Genomic DNA, 12084 nt, shown 5'->3' with positions numbered 1-12084 from the left:
CCCCTGCCTGCCTCTCCCTGGTGGACCTGGTCCAGGCTTGGATGTCAAAGGCCACTCTTCGCCCACAAGGTCCACAGTTCCATCTGGAGCTTGACCAGCCTGGCCCAGGCATGTGGTTCCAACCAGACACCTTGACCGCACGGCCAAGGCACAGCCGTTGGTACCCTGATGTCATCTCTCCAAGGCTTTCTGTCTCAGGCAATGGTCCCACCATCCATTCCGTGCTGGGCCTGAGACCTGGGCAGCATCTGAGGCTCCTCCCTCCCCCCCCCCCGCCCCCCGTCACCATGTTCAGTTTGTCAGCAGCTCTTGTCCCCTCGGCCTCCAAAACATACAAATCCAAACACTTTGCCCCTCCCAGCAGCCCAGCCCTGGTTTCCACCCCGCTGACTCCTGCCTGGACACTGCCCCCCATTCCCCAGGGTAGCCACAGGGAATGTCTCAAAATCATAAATCAGATCATGTTCCTCTCTGGCTCACACACCCTCCATGGCTCCCTATTACTCTCAGAATAAATTCCACCTCCTCTCTGTGGCCTGCAAGGCCCCACACAATCTGACTTCATCCCATCCCTCCTGCCTGTCTCCTCCTTCCCTCACTCTGCTCCAGTCACACTGGCTTCCTCACTGTTCTGCCAACAGCCACGTCCTTTCTCACCCCAGGGCCTTTGCACAAGCCATCCTTTCTGTCTGAAATTCTCATTCTGCATATTTACACAGTACTTTCCTGTCCTTCAGATCTCAGCTTAAATATCACCAACCTCAGGAGGCCTCCCCAACCCCTGAGCAAAAATACCTTCACTCAACTTTCTTCCAAACACTCTTCACTCTTTGAAATTATCTTCTTTGTGTGTATGTTCATACAAATACAAACTGTATTTTACCCCCAGCATGTACCATCATGTCCAGCCCATAGGAGGTGGGGTCCTGTCTTCTAGGGGACAAAGGGACATATGAGTCCCAATGACAAGGTTTGAGAAACATCTACCCCTCTGAGTTCCCCTGACCTCCCCCAGCAATGCCCCAGGATTTATAATCAAGAATTTCACCCTCAATACATGCCAGTGTGGGCAAAGGCCGGAGGGGACAAGAACAAGGCAGTGTTCCTGGACCTGGCTGTGGTGGGGCCCGGCTCACATGGGGGCAGGGGACACAGGGCGATACAACTAGACAGGCCAGACAATGAGGTCTGGATTCCATCCTGGGATGATAGGGAGCCGTGGGAGGTGTGTGGACCCCATTGCCCTGTGCTGGGCACCGGGAGCCTCCTTCCTCAGACGTCAGCACCCTGTGGGTTGCTCATGTTTGCTGGGAACATCTCGAAGCAGCTTTATACAAATTCCTGTGGAGAACTCTCTCCGACTGGTGGGGCCACGCACCACATCCGTCACCACAGGACTCAGGGAGGTCTGTCGGTCTGCAGGAGCCTCCCAGACCCAGATAATGTGCTGACAGCCACCTGGCCCTGCCTGGGTCCCTCAGCCTCCCCCAAGAACAGCAAGGTCCCCCCAAGGCCCTAGGCCTGGCTACCCCTTCCAGGCCCTTGGTGGATGCCAAAGACCTCTCTCCTTATTCCCCTGGAATTTTCCTCACAGGCCCTGCCAACGCCTCAAGGAATATATTAAAAGAAAATGTTTCCAGTCCGAGCAGGGCTGTTTCATGCTTCTCGGGGCTGGGAGTCTGACCGCACAGTGGAAAGGCCTCGTCACGACGCTGTTCCTTCTGCAGAGCAGCTTCGACCCTGCTTGCCTCCTGTGCCCTCCTTAGAGGCCTGGGTTCTGCAGGGATTTCCTAGCCAAGCAAAGTCCCCCTCGCCCCCTTCCCCCGGACTGGGGAGAAATTCTCCAGCAAAATAGAGGCTCAGGATAAAGCCTGAAGCTAATGTATTTTCCAACATGTATTCATTCAACAAACGCCTGCTGTGCTCCTACTGTGTGGTCTCCTTCGGGTGCTGGGGACACAGCAGGAACAAGTGGAACCTGTCCTGCCCTAGGGTGGGGACCAGAATCAGGTGGGAAGGGGCACTAGAGTACCCCCAGGTCACAGGTCTATAAAGGAGGGCAGGGAAGGTGGCAGACATTGCAGGGAATAAGCAAAGGGGCAGAGACCAACATAGGCAGAGCAGTTCCAAAGACGGCTTTCTTTTGTCTAACTGAGGTGAAATTCCCAAAATGTAGAAATCACCATTTTAAAGTGAACAATTCCGTGGAATTTAGTACATTCACAATGTTGTGCAACCATCACCTTTGTCTCATTCCAGAACTTTTTCATCATCCCAGAAAGAAACCTTTATCCATTGACAGTCACTCCCACCCCACTCTCCAGCCCCTGGCAACAACTGATCTGCTTTCTGCCTCTGTGGATTTGCCTGTTTGGACATTTCACGTAAATAGGGTCATACAATATGTGGCCTTTGTGTCTGGTGTCTTTCACTTAGCATAATGGTTTCTAAGTTCATACACGATGTAGGGTGTGTCAGGGCTTCATCCCCTTTTACAGTTGTGTAATATTCCACTGTACAGTTGTACCATGTTTTGTTAGTGGACATTTGGGTTGTTTCCACTTTTGGCAACTGTGACTAGTGTTGCTCTGGTCCTGGACTTTTGTTTGTAGGGAGTTTTAAATTTTTTGTATTTAAAGATATTTTATTCATTTATTTATTTTTGGCTGAGTTGGGTGTTAGTTGCAGCACGCAGGATCTCTTTTTTGTAGCGTGCGGGCTTCTCTCTAGTTGTAGCACATGCAGGCTTAGTTGCCCCATGGCATGTGGAATCTTAGTTCCCCGACCAGGGATGCAACCTGCGTCCCCTGCATTGGAAGATGGATTCTTAACCACTGGACCACCAGGGAAGTCCCTGTAGGGAGTTTTTCAAATTACAGATTCTATTTCACTGTTAGTGATCGGTCTGTTCAAATTATCTGTTGCTTCTTTTTTTTTTTTTTAATTAATTAATTAATTTATTTATTTATTTTTGGCTGTGTTGGGTCTTCGTTTCTGTGCAAGGGCTTTCTCTAGTTGCGGCAAGCGGGGGCCACTCTTCATCGCGGTGCGCGGGCCTCTCACTGTCTTGGCCTCTCTTGTTGCGGAGCACAGGCTCCAGATGCGCAGGCTCAGTAGTTGTGGCTCACGGGCTTAGTTGCTCCGTGGCATGTGGGATCTTCCCAGACCAGGGCTCGAACCCGTGTCCCCTGCATTAGCAGGCAGATTCTCAACCACTGTGCCACCAGGGAAGACCCCTATCTGTTGCTTCTTGATTCAGTTTTGGTGGCCTGTATGTTTCTAGAAACTTGTCCATTTCTTCTAGGTTGTCGAATTTGTTGGCATAGTATTCTCTTATTTTTTTTGTATTTCTGTGGTATCGGTTGTTATTTCTCCTTTTTCATTTCTTATTTGGTTTATTTGGGGCCTCTCTCTTTTCTTCTTGGTGAGCCTGGCCAGAAGTTTGTCAATTTTGTTTACCCTTTCAAAGAACTAGCTCTTGGTTTTATCGATTTTCTTCTATTTTTTAATTTCTATTTTATTTATTTCCTCTTTGATCTTCATTATTTCCTTCTTTCTGCTGACTTTAGGTTTTGTTTGTTCTTCTTTTTCTAATTGTTTTAGGTGGTAGGTTAGTTTGTTTATTTGAGATTTTTCTTGTTTTTTGAGGAAGGCCTGTCCACTATGAACTTTGCTATAAGAACTGCTTTTGCTTCATCCCGTGGATTTTGTATGGTTGTGATTTCATTGTCATTTGTCTCCAGGTATTTTTAATTTCCTCTTTAATTTCATTGTTGACCCATTGGTTTTTTTTTTTAATGTCCCTTAGACATTTTTTAAAAAATGATTAATTAATTAATTTTATTTTTGGCCGCATTGGGTCTTCGTTGCTGCGCGTGGGCTTTCTCTAGTTGCGGCGAGCGGGGGCTACTCTTCATTGCGGTACACGGGCTTCTCCTTGGCGGAGCACGGGCTCTAAGCACGTGGGCTTCAGTAGTTGTGGCTCACGGGCTCTAGAGCACAGGCTCAGTAGTTGTGGTGCACGGGCTTAGTTGTTCCGCGGCATGTGGGATCTTCCCGGACCAGGGCTCGAACCCGTGTCCCCTGCATTGGCAGGTGGATTCTTAACCACTGCGCCACCAGGGAAGTCCCAACCCATTGGTTTTTTAGTAGCATGTTGTTTAGTCTCCATTGCTAGTGCTGCTCTGAACATGCGTGTACAAGTTTTGGTTTGAACAGCTGTTTCCAGTTCTCTTGGGTCTACACCTGTGAGTGAAATTGCTGGATCATGTGGAAATTCCACATGGAACTCTTTGAGAAACCTCAAACCAGTTTTCCGCAGCAAAGCCAGGTTCAGTGTGCTGTGTTTGGTATACCAGGAGCACACGGACCTTTCTCTGGACAGTCCAGACCCTAGAAGCCACCTTGACCCACACAGAACCAGTTGTCCAGGAAATTGGCTGACATGCCCCAGGACGGCGTGCCTGGGATGTGTCCGCATTAATTCCCTCCACATCTCAGCAAACATTCTGCTGAAACCCCGTTGGCACAGGGAACTCTCAGGCCTGGGTGATTGCCGTCCCGTCCTACTGACTGGAGTCTACATCCCAGCTCCAGAAGGCTGGGGGGAAAGCTGGATGCACGATCAGCCTGGGGCCTGCAGTCAGCCCATCCTGAGGCCGAGAGCGAGCCCTTGGTTCACCTCCCACCTGGACACCTCGCTGGGAGGGCACCGGCTACTCGGGTCTTGCTCCGGCAGGGCAGGCACGAACCTCTGGTTTAATAATTCCCATCTTCCTCCACGAAGTACTCCCATTGTTCATTATAAATATGTTCAAACATACCCCCAAATCGAGAGAATCATACATTACGCCTGCCATGGACCCATTTCTCAGACTCTAAATTATCAAGCGTTGGCCTCACTGGCTTCCTTGACTCTCTTCACTATTTTTAGACAGCTTTCTTGAGATAGAGTTCACACAGCCTGCAATGCCCCCCGCTTTTTTATTGAAGTATAGTTGGTTTACAATGTTGTGCTAATTTCTGCTGTACAGCAAAGTGATGCAGTTATACATATATATATATATATATATATATATATATATATATATATATACTGTCTTTTTTTAATATATTCTTTTTTATTACGGTTTATCACAGGATATTGAATATAGTTCCTTGTGCTATACAGTGGGACCTTGTTGTCTGGTCATTGTATATACAATAGTTTGCATCTGCTAACTCCGAACTCCCAATCTACACCTCCCCCACCCCCTCCCCCTTGGCAACCACAAGTCTTTTCTCTATGTCTGTGAGTCCGTTTCTGTTTCGTAAATAAGTTCATTTGTGTCATATTTTAGATTCCACGTATAAGTGATATCATATGGTATTTGTCTTTCTCTGTCTGACTTACTTCACTTAGTATGATAATCTCTAGGTCCATCCATGTTGCTGCAAATGGCATTATTTCATTCTTTTTCATGACTGAGTAGTATTCCATTGTATATGTGTACCACATCTTCTTTATCCATTCATCTGTCTATGGACATTACATTGCTTCCATGTGTTGGCTATTTTGAATAGTGCTGCAATGAACATTGGGGTGTATGTATCTTTTTGAATTAGAGTTTTGTCTGGATATATGCCCAGGAGTGGGATTGCAGGATCATATGGCAACTCTATTTTTAGCTTTCTGAGGAAACTCCATACTGTTTTCCATAGTGGCTGCACCACTTACCTTTCCACCTGTGGTGTAGGAGGGTTCCCTTTTCTCCACACCCTCTCCAGCATTTGTTATTTGTAAACATTTTAATGATGGCCATCCTGACCAGTGTGAGGTGTTACCTCATTGTAGTTTTGATTTAATGCACCCTTTTAAAAAAATAAATTTTATTTATTTATTTTTAGCTGTGTTGGGTCTTCGTTGCTACTTGCGGGCTTTCTCTAGTTGTGGCGAGCGGGGGCTACTCTTGGTTGCAGTGCGTGGGCTTCTCACTGCGGTGGCTTCTCTTGTTGCGGAGCCGGGCTCTAGGCGCACAGGCTTCAGTAGTTGTGGCACGTGGGCTCAGTAGTTGTGGCTCGTGGGCTCTAGAGCTCAGGCTCAGTAGTTGTGGCGCATGGGCTTAGTTGCTCCACAGCATGTGGGATCCTCCCAGACCAGAGCTTGAACCCGTGTCCCCTGCATTGGCAGGCAGATTCTTAACCACTGCGCCACCAAGGAAGCCCCTAATGCACCCTTTTTAAAGTGCACAATTCAGTGGTTTTTAGTATATTCACAGTGTTATGCAGCCACCACCTCTGTTTAATCCCAGAACATTTCCATCACCCCCAGAGGAAACCCAGTCCCCATGAGCAGTCACTCCCATTCTCCTCTCCCAGCCCCTGGCAACCACTAATCTGCTTTCTGTCTCTATGGATTTGTCTGTGGTGGACATTTCATATAAATGGATCCTTACATTATGAGGGGTTTTGTGGCTGGTTTCCTCCACTCAGCATGATGTTTTCAAGGTTACTCTATTTTCAATTTATTTTTACTTTATTTTGCTGAAATATTTTAAAGCACTCCCAGGCCTCGAGTCATTTCTCTTTCTCTGCCACTTGGCTCCAAAAATGATGGGGATTTTCCTAGGCACCCACGATGCATCATGCATCTCCCAATTTCCCCAGCTGTCTCAAAAGATGACTTTTTACAGTTGGTGTATTAGAATCAGGTTCCAAACAAAGGCCGTATTTAGTTGTCGTCTCCCTTAAGTCGCTTTTTATCCCCTCTCTTTTTTTTTTTAATTGTGGTAAAATAACATAAAATTTAACATCTTAACCATTTCTTTTTAAAATTTTTTTGGCAGTGCCACGCGGCTTGCAGGATCTTAGTTCCCCAATCAGATATTGAACCTGGGCCCCCTGCAGTGGAAGCGTGGAGTCCTAACCACTGGACCGCCAGGGAAGTCCCCATCTTAACCATTTCTAAGCGTCCATTTCTGTGGTAGTAAGTACATTCACATGTGGTGCTACCATCATCACCATCTTCCCACAGAAATTTTTTCATCTTGCAAAACTGAAACTCTGTCCCCATTAAACACTAACTTCCCATTTCCCCTCCCCCCCCCCCACCGCCCCCTGAAAACCATAATTCTGCTTTCTTTCTCTATGGATCTGACTGCTCTAGGGACCTCATATAAGTGGAATCATACAGTATTGTCCTTTTATGACTGGCTTATTTCACTCGCCATTATGTCCTCAAGGTTCAACCACATTGTAGCAGGTGTCAGAATTTCCTTCTTTTTAAGGTTAAATAATATTCCATTGTGTGGATACACCACATTTTGCTTATCCAGTCATCTGTCGATGGACATTTGGGTTGTTTCTACCTTTTGCCTTCTGTGAATGTTGTTGCGGTGAGCACAGGTGTGCAAGCATCCGTTCAAGTCCCTGCTTTCACTTCTTGTTGAAGGTGTTTTGTCCGGGAGCCAGAATGTAAGCCCAGAAGAACGAGAGTGCACTGACTTGGGGGCACCTTCTTGGGACACGGGATTTAACATCCTGGCAAGGACTCAGAGGATGACGGGCCAGCTGGGTTGCTGAATTGGCTCTTAGAAGCCTGGAGAAAGTGCTGGCCCAGGCTGAGAGGAGTGGAATTACCTGGGTGAGCTGCCCTGGCAGCAGCTGAGGGCAATGGAAGCATATGTGGAAGCATCCCAGAGGATGGTGTCCCGTGGGAGGGCCCAGAGGGCACGCCGTCTCCCAAGGCTGTCAGAGAGAGATGCCAGCGCCAAGAGGGAGCTGGGTAGTGGTGTCTTCTGCAGGTGGTCACAGAGCCGTGGGCATGATGCTCCAAGTACGAGGTTGGGTGGGCACTTCACCGCCAAGAGCCAGAACCCGCAATTATTCTAAGACAGTACCATGGTTTTACATGTCAGCTTGTTTAGTTTTACATGTCAGCTTGGCTAAACTGTGCCCAGTCATCCCTTAAGCCCCAGTCTAGGGGTTGCAGTGGAGTATTTCGTAGATGTGGTTCACTTCCATATCCAGTTGACCCTAAGTAATCAGGGTGGGTCTTATCCAGTCAGCTGAGATGATTTAGGAGCAAAACTAAGGTTTCCCCAAGGACAGAGAAACTCCACTTTGTCCAAGATAAACAAAGCCAGACCCTAGTTAAAGTGGTCAGGACAAACTTATGGTTACCAAAGGTGCAGGGCGGAGGGCAAATTAGGGGTATGAGGTTAACAGATACTAACTACTATACATAAAATAGATAAGCAGCAGGATGTACTGGATGTCACAGGAAATTACACCCAATATCTTGCAATAACCTGTAATGTAATATAATTTGCAAAAAAATAAAAGCCAACAAAACACCCTGAATCACTATGCTGTATGCCTGAAACTAACATGACATTGTAAACCGACTATACTTCAATAAAAAAATAAATAAAATAAAGCGGTCAGGGGAGATTTTAATCCATAACATACTATTGCCGTAAGGAAAAAGGTTCAATGTGGCGCGAACTCAACTTTGATTTGGCTTTTTAAAGGGAGAATGAGGGAATGGAAGTGAGGGGTGAAGGGGGGCTCTGTAGAGGCAGGGAAGTGAAAATGACAAAAAGCAGGAAGGAAGGGTTGTTCCACGTGAGACCCATCTAGGTTTGCCAACCGGTGTTTCTCAAAGTTTGGCCTCCACCCTCCCACCGAGGCCGAGAGACCAGGGTGCCGTCTCCAAGAGCTGACTGGAACAAACGGTCAACTCTTTTGGCAGCCCTGAGTTTTCTCAGGCAGGCACTTTAAGAGGGGCTGGGGTCGGAACTTCCAGTGGTTAAGACTCTGTGCTCCCAATGCAGGGGGCCTGGGTTCGATCCCTGGTCGGGAAACAAAGAGTCCACATGCCGCAACTAAAGATCCTGCACATGGCAACTAAGACCCGGCACAGCCAAATAAATAAATAAATATTAAAAAAAAGGAAAAAAAAAACAAAAACGAGGGACTAGGGTCATTCTAGGGAAGCGACCTTGAGCCATTGGATACCATGTTAATTTTTCGTTCAAGTCTTTATCGGCCAAGATTGGAGCCTAGTTGAGAAGAGGGCTCAGAGGAGTTTGGCTTGAGTTTGGTCAAGGAGACCAATTTGTGGGCTCCTGCCTGAATCCCCAGTCTGCCAGTCTGGATTTCAAACTCACCAGCCCCCGTGATTGCATAAGCCAATTCCTCGCAATAAGTCTTTTTTTTTTTTTTTTAATTTTTATTTATTTATTTATTTTTATATTTATGGCTGTGTTGGGTCTTCGTTTCTGTGCGAGGGCTTTCTCCAGTTGCGGCAAGCGGGGGCCACTCTTCATCGCGGTGCGCGGGCCTCTCACTATCGCGGCCTCTCTTGTCTCGCAATAAGTCTTTTGATGTGTACATGTCCTAATAGCTCCATCTCTGGGAGAAACTGGCTGATACAGACAGGCAAGGTGGAAGGGGGCTTGACCCCAGCGAGCTGTGGAGATGATTAATAAGGCTAATAGAATATCCCTGGGGTGAGATGGATGGGCAGCTACCAAGGATACCGCATAATTAACAACCACGATCTGAAAACACAAGAACAAAGCCAGACCCTAGTTAAAGTGGTCAGGACAAACTTATGGTTACTAAAGCGGGATGCTGAGTCTCAATCCCTTTGCTGAGTCTCAATCCCTTTGCCCAGTTCCCAGACCCGAGCTGGCCTGAAGAGCTGGTCGGGTGCGAGGAGGGAGGACTCTGGGAAGTTTGTTCCTTGACAAATCCTCAGTCCTTTCTCACAGCGACCTGTGGTCCTGTACTCAAGTGGCCGTCCACTGCAGAACCTGGATGCCCAGACATTTTGAGGACTATCAGACACAGGGTCTGAGCTGACACTGATACTCAGAAACCAGTGAGTCACCATGGCCGCCCACAGACAGAGGGCTGGGGGGCCAGGTAATGAACCAAGTCCTGGAGAAAGTCTAGCTCATGGTGGACCAACTCAGCGGTCCCTGAGTGTATAAGTAGAGCTGATGAGAACAGATATACTTGGAAGTTGGAGGAACTTCCTCTCACTGCTGAGGCCTGAAGGATAAGAGTGGGGAAGGCCACAAGAAACCTCTAAATCTGTCCCCACCTGCAGCCAAGTAGTAAAACACAAACAATATCACATCCATAGAGATCCGCCACCATCAAAGGACACAGGGCAGGGTCCCTATCACATCTCTGTTTAATTCTCCAGTCAAATTCTCCGGTCAGCCTCTGAGGATACCAGATGGGCCCTGGAGAATGACCATGGACTTCCTCAGGCCTGACCAAGTGGGTGCCCCATCCAGCTGCTGTGTAGAGGGGGTGGCCCTGACAGAGCTTATTCCTGAGGCTTCAGCTATGTCGCCTGTGGCCACTGGTTTGGTGGATGCATTCTTTTCTGTTCTGATTAGAAAGAAGGACCAGAAACAGTTCACATTCCCACAAGATAGACAGGATATGCATTTACAGTTTTGCCCCAGGGCTAGGATTGCCCGAAAAGCTACAGATGCCCATTCTGTTTGGGGAGGTGATGAAAAAGTTCTGGAACTAAATAGTGATGGTGGTTACACAACATGGTGAATGTACTAAATGGCAATGAATTTGCACACTTAAAAGTGGTTGAAATGGTAACTTTATGTATATTTTACTGCAATTAAAAAATAAACAGGACTTCCCGGGTGGCACAGTGGTTAAGAATCCACCTGCCAATGCAGGGGACATGGGTTCAAGCTCTGGTCCAGGAAGATCCCACATGCTGCGGAGCAACTAAGCCCGTGCGCCACAACTACTGAGCCTGTGGTCTAGAGCCCACGAGCCACAATTACTGAGCCCACACGCCTAGAGCCTGTGCTCCACAACAAGAGAAGCCACCGCAGTGAAAAGCCCGTGCACCCCGAGAAGAGTAGTCCCTGCTCGCCACAACTAGAGAAAGCCTGTGCACAGCAACGAGGACCCAACACAGCCAAAAATAAATAAATAAAATAAATAAATTTATTTAAAACAAACAAACAAAAATATAGGATGCACCTTTGAATTTGAATTCAGATCAACAATGAATAATTTTTTAGGATAAGTATGTCCCAAATATTACATGGAAAATACTTATCCTAAAAATTTATTTGCGGCACTTCCCTGGTGGCGCAGTGGTTGAGAATCTGCCTGCTAATGCAGGGGACGCGGGTTCGAGCCCTGGTCTGGGAAGATCCCACATGCCGCGGAACAACTAGGCCCGTGAGCCACAACTACTGAGCCTGCGCGTCTGGAGCCTGTGCTCCGCAACAAGAGAGGCCGCGATAGTGAGAGGCCCGTGCACCGCGATGAAGAGTGGCCCCCGCTTGCCGCAACTAGAGAAAGCCCTCGCACAGAAACGAAGACCCAACACAGCCAAAAATAAATAAATAAATAAATAAAATAAATTTATTAAAAAAAAAATTTATTTGCTGCTCAACATGAAGAAATGCAAATTAAAACCACAATGAGGACTTCCCTGGTAGCGGAGTGGTTAAGAATCCACCTGCCAGTGCAGGGGACATGGGTTCGAGCCCTGGTCCGGGAAGATCCCACATGCCGCAGAGCAACTAAGTCCGTGTGCCACGACTACTGAGCCCATGTGCCACAACTACTGAAGCCCGCGTGCCTAGAGCCCGTGCTCCGCAACAATGAGAAGCCCACGCACTGCAACGAAGAATAGTCTCCTCTCGCCGCAACTAGAGAAAGCCGTGTGCAGCAACAAAGACCCAATGCAGCCAAAAATAAATAAATAAATAAACTAATTAATTAATTAATTAATTTTTAAGAAAAGATCTGGAAGATCAAAGACAAGGAGGTCTGGGGTAGAGGCATCAATGGACAATCAGTAGTGGACTGAAACATGAGGATTTCTGTATCAGCATCAACATCCTCCAGAAATCATCCACCACAAAGGCTTGAAACAACCACAGAGACCACATGACTCAGCCAAGCGATGTCGGCCACATTTGTCATTTGTCACGTGATGGGCATGTGAACAGAGGGGCCACGGGGCAGAGAAAGGGTGACATGTAGGCCATCAGTAGGAACCCCCATTTACCATGATGATTCAGCTACCACTACTTCTGGAAT

This window comes from Eubalaena glacialis, chromosome 4, assembly GCF_028564815.1.
Source record: "Eubalaena glacialis isolate mEubGla1 chromosome 4, mEubGla1.1.hap2.+ XY, whole genome shotgun sequence".
Taxonomy (NCBI): Eukaryota; Metazoa; Chordata; class Mammalia; order Artiodactyla; family Balaenidae; genus Eubalaena; species Eubalaena glacialis.
The sequence above is the reverse complement of the archived record's forward strand: the minus strand, read 5'-3'. Positions refer to the sequence as shown.